Source organism: Rattus norvegicus, chromosome 9 (assembly GCF_021556685.1).
Source record: "Rattus norvegicus strain SHRSP/BbbUtx chromosome 9, alternate assembly SHRSP_T2T, whole genome shotgun sequence".
In the NCBI taxonomy this organism is placed as follows: domain Eukaryota; kingdom Metazoa; phylum Chordata; class Mammalia; order Rodentia; family Muridae; genus Rattus; species Rattus norvegicus.
Window position 1 is genome coordinate 18,221,678 of NC_141542.1, and position 13,646 is coordinate 18,235,323.

Consider the following 13,646-nt stretch of genomic DNA (forward strand, 5'->3'; position numbering starts at 1 on the left):
ACACGTAGAGTCCTTGAGGACTCACCAAGAGATCTCCTCCACACAGGTTCCTTGTTGTCAAAGGGAAATGTTCCTGCAGAATCCTGCCATGGCAGCAGGAATTTCAACCTGGCTGCTCTTGGTCCAGCTCACTGGATGCAGGCCTGAGGCCCAGGGGTATCTGGGGAAAGAAGCAGTAGGCACTACCTCACAGCTCTCTTTGTTGGATGCAACTGCTAGGACTGTGATGGGATTTTTGTTTCTTTGTGTGTTTATTAGAAATACCTACAAAGCTGATTAAAGTTGTAACATGCCTTCATACCCAGCGTGCAGAATGTTTTTAAATCGTTGTTGTTCCTGTTTTATGTTTGGATTTTGTTTTTTAATCCCCTCAGGAAATTTGCCTGTGCTTAGAATGTTAAGCATGTGCTCGGGAGGGATCGATTATTCAAGTTAGGCAAAGCTTTTGTTCTCACCATCCACTCCACAGATGATGCCATTACTTACTTTGAAATAAGAAAACAGTTATAGAGAAGTAAATTAATCTGTAAGCTATCACAGAAGAAACACATCATGATTGTGGAATGGCACCCCAGTATTTTGTATTTCCTAAGTTATTTTTATTTTAAACTTTTATATTGGACTTTTTGGGAACATTTCATTTTTTTTAAATCCTTAAAGGTATCTTTTATTCCTCTCCTGACATTTACAAGGTGGAATTTCACCTGTAATTGTTAGTCCAGATAGTTTGGTCAATGGCTTAGATATCACCCTGGCCTAGTTTCCTTGGCATAAGCTGTGTTAGAAGCAGACTCAAAGGTTCAGGACTCAACAAATAATGAATTCCACTACATCTGGATCCCTAGCCTCACAGCCAGGAAGGGACTGTATTTCCATTCACTATTTAAAAAAAAGATGCAGTTCATTAACATGTAAAAAATTTCTCACGTATATTAAAGTGTTTACCATGGTCATACAGTTTTTCAAATACCTGGCATTCATCTTTTTCCAAATCCTAAAATTTCTTTCTTATTCACATTTTCTTTTTTTGATTATCTAAGTATTATTATCATTTTTTAAAATTTTAGTTTTTTTAATAGATATATATTTTTTATTCAAACTTTATTCTCTTTCCCAGCTTTTGGTCCATAAGCCCCCCTGCCGTGCCCTCTCCCATATCTATGGTCCCCCAATCCATGCCACTTAGAAACCCCTTCCTGGACATTCCCCTGCACTGAGGGTCCCACCTTGTTAAGAACAAGGGCTTCCCCTTCCACAGGGGCCCCAACAAGGCTATTCTCTCCTACATATGCAGTTGGACCCCTGGGTCAGTCCATATATAGTCTTTAGCTAGTGGTTTATTTGGTTGGCATGACTGTTCTTATGGGGTTGCAAGTCCTTCAGCTCTTTGAATCCTTCTTTTAATTCCCATAAAGGGTGTCGTGTTCTCAGTTCAGTAGTTTACTGCTAGCACTGACGTCTTTATTTGACATGCTCTGGATGTGTCTCTCAGGGGAGATGTATATCCGGTCCCTTTCAGTAAGCACTTTTTAGCTTCATCAATCTTACCTATTTTTGGTGGTTGTATATATATGGGCCACATGTGCGCAGGCTCTGAATGGCTGTTCCTTCAGTCTCTGCTTTAGATTTAGCCTCCATATCCCCTCCTATGGATATTTTTATTCCCCATTTTAAGAAGGAGTGGGAGCATCTGCACTTTGGTCATCCTTCTTCTTGAGCTTCCTGAGATCTGTTGCATCTTCGGTAATTCAAGGTTTTGGTCAATATCCACCTATCAATGAGTGCATACTGTCAATGAGGGGTGCTGAGAATCTGGAAGAGAATGGGGGACAAGAGACGTGACGAAGGACTCCAAGACAAGAGTCTGATCAAGGCGACAATTTTATTTTTCCCCAAGGCTGAATTTGTACCATAAAATGGGTAACAGAGAGAGGAGAGAAGTAAGAAACATTTACCCACGCCAAGGACACAATATTCATGTGGTCAGGGATTCGGCTGATGTTGACAGGTTGTCAGAAAGGTCGTAGGTTTTTCATATCTATTAGTCAACAGGATGTTGGTTTTTCAGAAAGGTTACAGGTCATGACATTGGGTATCTTAACGTCACACGTTATCATATGATTATTCATCTTGACCACCACATTTTTATTAGTCTTCTGCAGCTGGCTGGGGATTTTCCATGAACCCAGTCATACTTAATGCTAACCATAATAATAACATCAATAATGGAGGGCTTCAAGGCCATCACTCCCAACAGCATACCAAGTGTGTTTTTCTGTGATTGGATTACCTCACTGTGGATGAGATTTTCTATTTCTTTCCATTTGCCTATGAATTGAACGTAGTCATTGTTTTTGATAGCTGAGTGGTACTCCATTGTGTAGATGTACCACATTTTTCAAATCCATTCCTCTGTTGAAAGGCATCTGGGTTCATTCCAGCTTCTGGCTATTATGAATAAGGCTGTTATGAACATATTGGAGCATGTGTGTTTGTTGTATGTTGGAGAATCTTTTGGGTATATGCCCAGGACAGTTATAGCTCGGTCCTCAGGTAGTGGAATATTCTATTTTCTGAGGAACCTTCAGACTGATTTCCAGAGTGCTTGAACCAGTTTGCCATCCCACCAACAATGGAGAAGTGTTCCTCTTTCTCCACATTCTTGCCAGCATCTGTTGTCACCTGAGTTTTTGATCTTAGCCATCCTGACTGGTGTGAGGTGGATTCTTAGGCTTGTTTTGATTGGCATTTCCGTGATGACTAAGGATGGTGAGCATTTCTTTAGGTGCTTTTCAGCTGTTCGATATTCCTCAGCTGAGTATGTTTTCTTTAGCTCTGAACCCCATTTATTAACAGGGGTGTTTGGCCCACCGTATTCTAAATTCTTGTGTTTTGTGTATACTTTGGATATTTCCTCCATCAGAAGCAGGATTGGTAAAGATTCTTTCCCAATCTGTTGGTTGCCTTTTTGTCCGAATGACACTCTCCTTTGCCTTACAGAAGCTTTTCAGTTTTATGAGGTCCCATTTGTCGATTCTTGATCTTAAAGCATAAGCCATTGGTATTTTGTTCAGGAAATTTTCCTTAGTGCTCATGTTTTCGAGACTCTTCCCTACTTTTTTTCTATTAATTTTAGTGTATCTGGTTTGATGTGGAGGCCCTTGATCCACTTGGACTTAAGCTTTGTACAGGGTAATAAGAATGGGTCAACTTGCATGCTTCTACATGTTGACCTCAGGTGAACCAGCAACATTTGTTAAAAATACTATCTTTCTTCCATTGGATGTTTTAACTCCTTTGTCAAAGATCAAATGATCATAGGTGTGTGGGTTCTTTTCTGTGTCTTCAATTATGTTCCACTGATCTGCCTGTCTGTATGCCAATACCATACAAACTATTGCTCTGTAATACTGCTTGAGGTCAGAGATGGTGATTCCCCCAGTTCTTTTATTGTTGAGTATAGTTTTTGCTATCCTGAGTTTTATGTTATACCAAATGACGGCAAATTACCATATTCATCCTGCCAATCTCTGAGCATGGGAGATCTTTCCATCTTCTGAGATCTTCAATTTCTTCAGAGATTTGAAGTTCTTGTCATACAGATTTTTTACTTGCTTGGTTCTAGTAACAGCAAGTTATTTTATAGTATTTGGGACTATTCTGAAGGGTGTCATTTCCCTCATTTCTCTCTTAGCCTGTTTACCCTTTGAGTAGAGGAAGGCTACTGAATTGTTTGAGTTAATTTTATACTCGGACATTTTGCTGAAGTTGTTGATCAGGTTAAGTAGTTCTCTGGTAGAATTTTGGTGGTGCTTATGTATACTATCTTATCATCTTCAAATATTAGTGTTTTGATTTCATCCCTTCTAATTTTTACCCTTTGACCTACTTTCATTGTTTGATTTCTATGGCTAGGAATTTAAGTACCATATTGAAAAAGTAGGGAAAGAGTGGGCAGCCTTGTCTAGTCCCTGATTTTAGTGGGATTCCTTCAATTTTCTCAGTTTCGTTTGATATTAGCTACTGGTTGGATGTATTTTGCATTTTCCTATATTTAGATATGGGCCTTTAATTCCTGATCTTTCCAGGAATTTATTAATAAAATGGTACTGAATTTTGTCAAATGATTTCTCAGCATCTAATGAAATGATCATGTGGGTTTTTTTCCTTTCAGTTTGTTTATATGGTAAATTTCGTTGATGGATTTCTGTATATTAAACCATCCCTACATCCTTGCCATGAGGCCTACTTGATCATGATGGATGATTGGTTGGATCTGTTCTTGGATTCAGTTTGCAAGAATTTTATTGAGCATTTTTGCATCAATATTCATAAAGGAAATTGGTCTGAATTTCTCTATCTTTGTTGTATCTTTGTATGGTTCAGGTATAAGAGTAATTGTGGCTTCATGGAAGGAATTTGGTAGTGCTCTGTCTGTTTGAATTTTGCGGAGTATTTTGGACAGTATTGGTATGAACTCTTCTATGAAGGTCTGATAGAATTCTGCACTAAATCCATCTGGTCCTGGGCTCTTTTTGGATGGGAGATGTTTAATAACAGTTTCTATTTCTTTATGAGTTATGGGGTTGTTTAGATGGTTCATTTGTTCCTGATTTAACTGTGGTACCTGGTATCTGTATAGAAAATTGTCCATTTCCTCCACATTTTCCAGTTTTGTTGAATATATGTTTTGTAGTAGGATCTGATGATCTTTTTAATTTCTTCAGATTTTGTTGTTATGTCTCCCTTTTATTTCTGATTTTATTAATTTGTATACACTCTCTGTGACCTCTGGTTATTATGGCTAAGTGTTTATTTATCTTGTTGATTTTCACAAAGAACCAGCTCCTGGGTTTGCTGATTCTTTTGATTCTCGGTTTTGTTTCTTCTTGTTTGATTTCAGCCCTGAGTTTGATTATATCCTGCCTTCTACTCAATTTTTTTTCTAGAGCTTTTAGGTGTGCTGTCAAGCTGCTGACATATGCTCTCTCCTGTTTCTTTTTGCAGACACTCAGAGCTGTGAGTTTTCCTCTTAGCGTTGCTTTTATTGTGTCCTATAAGATTGGGTATGTTGTACCTTCATTTTCATTAAATTCTAAGAAATCTTTAATTTCTTTCTTATGTCTCCAATGACCAAGCTGTCATTGACTTCAACTTCCATGTATATGTGGGCTTTCTGTACTTTTTGTTGTTATTGATCAGCAGCCTTCGTGCGTGGTTTTTTGAAAGGATGCATGGGATTATTTCTATCTTCCTGTACCTGTTGAGGCCTGTTTTGTGACCGATTATATGGTCAATTTTGGAGAAGGTACCATGAGATGCTGAGAAGAAGGTATATCCTTTGGTTTTAGGGTGGAATGTTCTATAAATATATGTTAAATCCATTTGTTTCATAACTTCTCTTAGTCTTTCTATGTCTCTGTTTAATTTCTGTTTCCCTGATCTGTCCACTGATGAAAGTGGGGTGTTTAAATCTCCTACTATTATTGTTTGGTGCAATGTATGATTTTTTGAGCTTTAGAAAGGTTTCTCATTGTTTAGGGACACAACTGCTATATACTTGACAAATATAGCAATAACCCAGAACATCCGCAAGAAGCCTGTGACCGTTGGCCACATGAGGATGACTGTCTTTCAAAATTCATCATGATTTTTGATAAGATCTTCCACATAATTGGTGGCTTGGCTTCCCACAAACATGTTCCATTTGTCTAGAATCTCCTCCTTGGACAGTATCTCATGCTTGATTTGTCTGACTCATACACCAGATGCTGGGCCTCAGCCTGTGCATGGTCATAGTCCTGAGGGAGGATCCAGTGGTGAATCTCATCCTAGTCCAGCTTCCCATCCTTGTTCAGATCTGGCAAATCATTGAACTGCTCCCCAGACAAAACCCAGTCTGTCTCAGGGCAATTGTCCTCATGGGAAAAAGATGTCCACAATGTACTCATCCTGGTCCACAAAACCATCCCCGTTCTTGTCGATATCCTCCAGGGTTTCCAGAACTACAATCTCCTCATATGTTCTAAATCCTCTTAGTGTAGAAAAGCAATGAACCCGACCTGAGTAGCTGTCAGGTCACCGTCAAGGCCTTAAACCTCCTCTCATCTCGTGGAGGCATCTTTTTAAAGTTGTGATGATCAGAGCTATCTTGGAATTCAGCAAGGTTAACCAGGTAGTAGCCATAGGTGGCCTGCTTGTATTCTTCCCAGGAGATCTTTTCGTTTATGTCCCTGTCATAATCCTTCCAGAGTTTAGCCACATTATGGTAGATGTATCTTTTCTGTACATGTTTGATCCAAACTTTCAGGTCTTCAGTAGTAACAAGGCCACCTCCATCATTGTCAATTGGATCAACAATTTTCCCCAGCCTCTCCTGCTCTCGTCCAGGATTAGCTATCAAAGGTCTTGGAGTCCTCCTTGCCCAGGAAGACCTCATGATCGTACAGGAAGCTGTGCTTGTCCTCTGGTGGCCACTGGCCCTGCTCTGAATCGGGACAAACCATGTGCTCCTTGCTCATCATGCTCTTGGCCCTGAACGCCAGGACCAGTGCCAGCAGCATCCCATGGAGTGTCCCAGGCTGACAACATGCACCACAGTCGCGATCAAAGGGAGGCAGCAGGGAAGTAGGGACTCAGAGCACCTTAGCCTCTGTCCATCCAGAGAGGGCTTTTGTTACATTTCCAATGTTATCCCTTTTACTGGTTTCCCATCCAAAAAACCCCTTATAACACGCCTCCACCTTCTACTATGAAGGTCTTACCACACCCACCCAAATATCCAGGTCTACCTGCCTCCCTGTTCTGGTTTCCCCTACACTGGGGCATCAAGCCTTGACAAGACCAAGGGCTTCTCCTCCCATTTGTGCCCAAGAAGGCCATCCTCTTCTACATGTGCAGCTGTAGCCATGGGTCTGTCCATGTGTACTCTTTCGATGGTGGTTTTGGCCCTGGGAGCTCTGGGTATTTCTTAGTGTTGTTCTTATGGGGCTGTAAACCCCTTCAGCTCCCTCAATCCTTTCTCTTACTCCTCCATTGGGGACCCTGCTCTCAGCTGAATGGTTGGCCTCAAGCATCTGCCTCTGTATTTGTCATGCTCTTTACCCCACTCTTTTGAGCAGATCACCACAGAGCAACGAAGATGTATTGTCTTGGAGTGATGATGTATAGACAAATAGATGATTTCTTAATTCCTAATGATGGTTCTATAAGAATTCTTAAAATTAGATTAGTAATTTTAAGCTTTTATATTAGGACTGCTATTATGTTCTTTCTGATAATCAAAATTGCATTGAGAACCCTGCCATTCTTAAAGTGTCATGAGTGAATTGCTTCTGCAATACCAAGCAGGCATCTACAAATTAGAGCTCATTCTAAGAGGGTATTAACCAATTAACCAAGGTTCATAAAAAGAGAACCAATGATTTACTAGAGGTGAAAGGACTGAACATAAATAATTGACTGGATTTGCCTATAAGTAATTTCACTTATTCTTTTCTCATAAAAATTACAGCTTTTACTCTCCATGAACGTGCAGAGCCAGTAACAGATGGTGACAGTTTATCCTGATGATTACTCTTCACAGATATGCATGTAAACATTCTCTGTCGTAAACTGATTATCCAACTTATGATTTGAATTCCTGTGCAAACTTGTGGTGAACTTTTCACCATGTGATGCTGTGTTCAGAAAGATATACAAATGCTGCGGACAAAGAGAGAGAAAGCTTTTTAGACAGAACTGAACAGAACAGAACAGAACTGAAGAAGAACTTAGAAATAAAGGCATAGCGTTGAGAGTAAGGCATTGAGAGTAAGGAAATCATTGTGTGATAAGAGCAAGAGGAAAGGAGATAAGAAGAGAGCAAGGAGAACCTTTAAAGCTAAACTTTATGGAGGCAAACTTTTGTAGATATTTTAGGAAAACTGAAGAACTTAGAAATAAAGGTTAAAATCACTGCTCTTCAGCCTTCAGCCTGGCTCACTGGCTAGCCTCTGCTCTTCAGTCAGGCTCACTGGCTAGACTCTGCTCGTCATTCAGGCTCACTGGCTAGCCTCTGCTCTTCAGTCAGGCTCACTGGCTAGCCTCTCCTCTTCAGCTGGGCTCACTGGCTAGCCTCTGCTCTTCAGTGAGGTTCACTGGCTAGCCTCTGCTCTTCAGCCTGGCTCAGTGGCTTGCCTCTGCTCTTCAGTCAGGCTCACTGGCTAGCCTCTGCTCTTCAGACTGGCTCACTGGCTAGCCTCTGCTCTTCAGTCAGGCTCACTGGCTAGCCTCTGCTCTTCAGTCAGGCTCACTGTCTAGCCTGTCCTCTTCAGCTTGGCTCATTGGCCTATGGGGCCCTAGCACATCGCTTAACCATCTGCTCAGGACTGCCTGACCACAATGACAACCTGACTGCCCTGACTTCTTAAAGTCGTCCTCTAGAAAGAGCACAAGAAACCAAAGAGAAAAACTACAGGGACCTTTTCCAATGGGCTTTTTTCAACCTTAAGTACTTTTGTTATTTCTTTAAAAAAGTGAAATATAATTTCTGTAATTCATATGGCCAAGAGAGCTGTGCAGTAGTCATTGCTTTATGGAATTTGGTGCTAAATCAAAAGATTCCTTTATTCTATTACGACGTTATCTGTATGTTGTAAGATGTATCTTTGGAAAACACAACACCAAATTCCTAAAATCTAGATGTTTTAAGACGTCAGCTCATGGACAAACATAACTGCTTACCTATCTAGACTGGCCTTTTTTGCTATACTGCAGGTACAATCAATTTTCCACATTACTTCCATGATTTTCAAGAATGATTAAGAGAAAAATAAGTTGAACATAATGGCCAGAAAGGGGATTCTGTCAAGTTGTCTTGTGTGGGACCAGATACCAAGCTATGACTGGTAAGCCTAAAATCACCTGTTCCCGAAACTGACAGAACTTACAGAAAATACATACTTTCTTATCATTCCTCTGCCCCGATGGTCAGAGATTTATTGAGCACCTACTACGATCCTAGCACTGTGCATCTAAGGGTGTAATGGTTAATCAAAAACTTAATAAAAAGCTTAATTAAGGAATAAAGAAAAATGAACCATAATTTTGAAACTCAGAATTCAATATAGGCAAAACCACCATTTCTAGTTTTTTTATTTATTAACTTGAGTATTTTTTATATACATTTCGAGTGTTATTCCCTTTCCCGGTTTCCGGGCAAACTTCCCCCTCCCCCATCCCCTTCTTAATGGGTGTTCCCCTCCCCATCCTCCCCCCTTGCTGCCCTCCCCCCAACAATCTAGTTCACTGGTGGTTCAGTCTTAGCAGGACCCAGGGCTTCCCCTTCCACTGGTGCTCTTACTAGATTATTCATTGCTACCTATGAGGTCAGTGTCCAGGGTCAGTCCATGTATATAGTCTTTAGGTAGTGGCTTAGTCCCTGGAAGCTCTGGTTGCTTGGCATTGTTGTACATATGGGGTCTCGAGCCCCTTCAAGCTCTTCCACTTCTTTCTCCGATTCCTTCAACGGGCGTACTATTCTCAATTCAGTGGTTTGCTGCTGGCATACGCCTCTGTGTTTGCTGTATTCTGGCTGTGTCTCTCGGGAGAGATCTACATCCTGCTCCTGTCGGCCTGCACTTCTTTGCTTCATCCATCTTGTCTAATTGGATGGCTGTATATGCATGGGCCACATGTGGGGCAGGCTCTGAATGGGTGTTCCTTCTGTGTCTGTTTTAATCTTTGCCTCTCTATTCCCTGCCAAGGGTATTCTTGTTCCCCTTTTAAAGAAGTAGTGAAGCATTCACATTTTGATCATCCGTCTTCAGTTTCATTTGTTCTAGGCATCTAGGGTAACTCGAGCATTTGGGCTAATAGCCACTTATCAATGAGTGCATACCATGTGTGTTTTTCTGTGATTGGGTTACCTCACTCAGGATGATATTTTCCAGTTCCGAACATTTGCCTACGAATTTCATAAAGTCATTGTTTTTGATAGCTGAGTAATATTCCATTGTGTAGATGTACCACATTTTCTGTATCCATTCCTCTGTTGAAGGGCATCTGGGTTCTTTCCAGCTTCTGGCTATTATAAATAAGGCTGCTATGAACATAGTGGAGCATGTGACTTTTTTATATGTTGGGGCATCTTGTGGGTATATGCCCAAGAGAGGTATAGCTGGATCCTCAGGCAGTTCAATGTCCAATTTTCTGAGGAACCTCCAGACTGATTTCCAGAATGGTTGTACCAGTCTGCAATCCCACCAACAATGGAGGAGTTTTCCTCTTTCTCTGCATCCTCGCCAGCATCTGCTGTCACCTGAGTTTTTGATCTTAGCTATTCTCACTGGTGTGAGGTGAAATCTCAGGGTTGTTTTGATTTGCATTTCCCTTATGACTAAAAATGTTGAACATTTCTTTCGGTGTTTCTCAGCCATTCGGCATTCCTCAGCTGTGAATTTTTGTTTAGCTCTGAACCTTCTGCAGGCTTTTGAGATGTCTCCATCCGGGCCCTCTGCTGGCAGTCCCTGTCATTGTATGTTGTCCCCAGCATTAGCCAGAGCAATCAGACAACAAGAGGAAGTCAAAGGGATACAGATTGGAAAGGAGGAAGTCAAAATATAACTATTGCAGAGGATAGGATAGTATACATGAGACACCCCAAAAGTTACACCAGAGAACTCCTAAGTCTGATAAACAACTTCAGCAAAGTGGCTGGGTATAAAATTAACTCAAACAAATCAGTAGACTTCCTCTAAAAAGATAAACAAGCTGAGAAAGAAATTAGGGAAATGACACCTTTCATAATAGTCTCAAATTATATAAAAATACCTCAGTGTGACTTTTATGAAGCAAGTGAAAGATCTGTGTGACAAGAACTTCCAGTATCTGAAGAAAGAAATTGAAGGTCTCAGAAGATGGAAAGATCTCCCATGCCCATGGCTTGACAGGATGAAGATAGTAAAAATGGCCATTTTTCCAAAAGTGACCTACAGATTGAAAGCAACCCCCATCAAAATGCCAAATCAATTGTTCATAGGGTTAGAAAAAATAATTTGCAAATTCATTTGGAATAACAAGTAAGGCAGGATAGCTAAAACTATCCTCAACAATAGAGGACTTCCCTGGGAATCACCATCCATGAACTCAAGCAGTTTACAGAGCATTAGTGATAAAAACTGTATGGTATTGGTACAGAGACAGGATGATAGACCAGTGGAATAGAACTGCAGACACAGAAATGAACCAGCACACCTATGGTCACTTGGTTTTCGACAAAGGAGACAAAAGCATCCAGTAGAAAAAAGATAGCATTTTCAGCAAATGGTGCTGGTTCCACTGGAGGTCAGCATATGGAAGAGTCCAAATCATCCCCTTCTTATTGCCCTGGACAAAGCTTAAGTCCAGGTGGATCAAGGACCTCTACATCAAACCAGATACACTCAATCTATAGAAGCAAAAGTGGGGAAGCATCTTGAACACAAGGACACTGGAAAAAATTTCCTGAGCAAAACATGAATGGCTTTGGTCTACGATCAAGAGTAGTCAAATGGGACCTCATAAAGGTACAAAGCTTCTGTAATGCAAAGGACACTGTGGTTAGGACAAAACACAAACCAACAGATTGAGAAAAGACCTTTACCAATCCTACAACTGATCGAGGGTTAATATCCAAAATTTAGAAAGAACTCATGAAGTTGGACAGTTGGACTGTAGGGAGACTAATAACCCTATTAAAAATTGTGGTTCAGAGCTGAACAAAGAATTCACAGCTGAGGAATATGGAGTCGCTGAGAAGCACCAAAAGAAATGTTTAACATCTTTAGTTATAAGGGAAATGGAAATCTAAAAAACCCCGAAATTCCTCCTCACACCAGTCTGAATGGCTAAGATAAAACACTCAGGTGACAGAAGATACTTGCAGGGATTTGAGAAGGAGGAACACTCCTCCATTGTTGGTGAGATTGCAGACTGGTACAACCATTCTGGATATCAGTCTGGAGGTTCTTCAGAAAATTAGACATTGCACTAGCTGAGGCCCAGCTATACCTCTCTTGCACATATACCCAAAAGATGCTCCAACATACGACAACGCACACCCTCCACTATGTTCATAGCAGCCTTATTAATAATAGTCATAAAATGAAAAGATCCCAGATGCCCTTCAACAGAGGAATGGAAACAGAAAGTGTGGTATATCTACACAATGGAGTACTACAGAGGTATCAAAAACAATGACTTCATGAATTTCATAGGCAAATACAATGAACTAAAACATATCATCCTGAGTGAGTTAATCCAATCACAGAAACACACACATGGTATGCACTCATTGATAAGTGGATATTAACCCAAATGCTCGAATTCCCCAAGATTCACAGACCAAATGAAATTCAGGAAGGATGACCAAAATGCTGATTCTTCACTCCTTCCTTTAAAGGAGAAGAAGAATCGCTATTGATGGGGTAGGGAGGCAAAGTTTAGAACAGAGCCTAGAGGAATGGCCATTCAGAGTCTACCCCACGAGTGGCCTATACACATACAGCCTTCAAACTAGATAAGGTGGATGAAGCTAAGAGGTGCAGGTTGACAGGAACTGGATATAGATGTCTCCTGAGAGGCACAGCCAGATCATGTCAAATACAGTGGCGAATGCTAGCAGCAAACCATTGAACTGAGAACTGGACCTCAGTTGGAGGAATTACAGAAAGATTGAAAGAGCTGAAGGGACTTGCAACCCCATAAGGACAACCATGCCTGCCAAGCAGAGTTCCCAGAGACTAAACCACTACCCAATCACTATACAGGGACTGTGCCATGGCTCCATCTGCATGTGTATCAGAGGATGGTCTTCTTGGGCACAAATGGAATGAGCAGCCCTTGGTCCTGCCTAGGCTGGGAAAGTGGATGGCTGGTGAAGGGAATACTTTTATAGCAGAGGGGGAGGGCGATGGTATTAGGACTTATTTCTGGGAAAAAGGAAAGAATAACATTTGAATTCAAAAAGAAAGATATCCAATTAAAATTCAACAACAAAATGGTGTTTAGAGCTTCAAATAAAAAAAAAAAACCACAATCAGGAAACAGAGAATTGTATGCCTCTAGTTTTCTTCAAATATGCTCAGGGCCCAGGTAGGTTCTGGGCCCAGGCTGAACCAAGCAGGTTCCTGCCGCTGACTGCTCCTCTATTCCTGTTTCCAGAGGCATCATGCAGATTAATATGGGGCCAGAGATATGGGAAGAGCTGGTCAGAAGTGGCTTTCTTTCCTGTGGTCTCAGGATTATCTGCATTCCTGGGTGTTCAACACCCTCTGCCCCGGGATTTGGGTGCAGGAATTCCGATTGCTTTAAAATCCCTTATACCATGTTTATATGTCCTAGGAGATATTACAGAAAAATTAATGTTTATCCCATTAATTTGTTCAACATGCTCATCCACAGAGTATAATTTAGAGGTAACTATATATTTGACAGCAAGCATACACAGTGGGTACGAGATGCATGATGAACTGGAAATTCACAGAGTTGGAAACACAGTGAACAGTGACTGTATAATTGCCTTTGAATCTCCGTAAGACTGATGCACAGTGCCCATGAGAATGCAGAGATCGATCCCTCCCTGATAGCTGTGGGACTTCAGATGTTGACACTAATGATCAATAAAG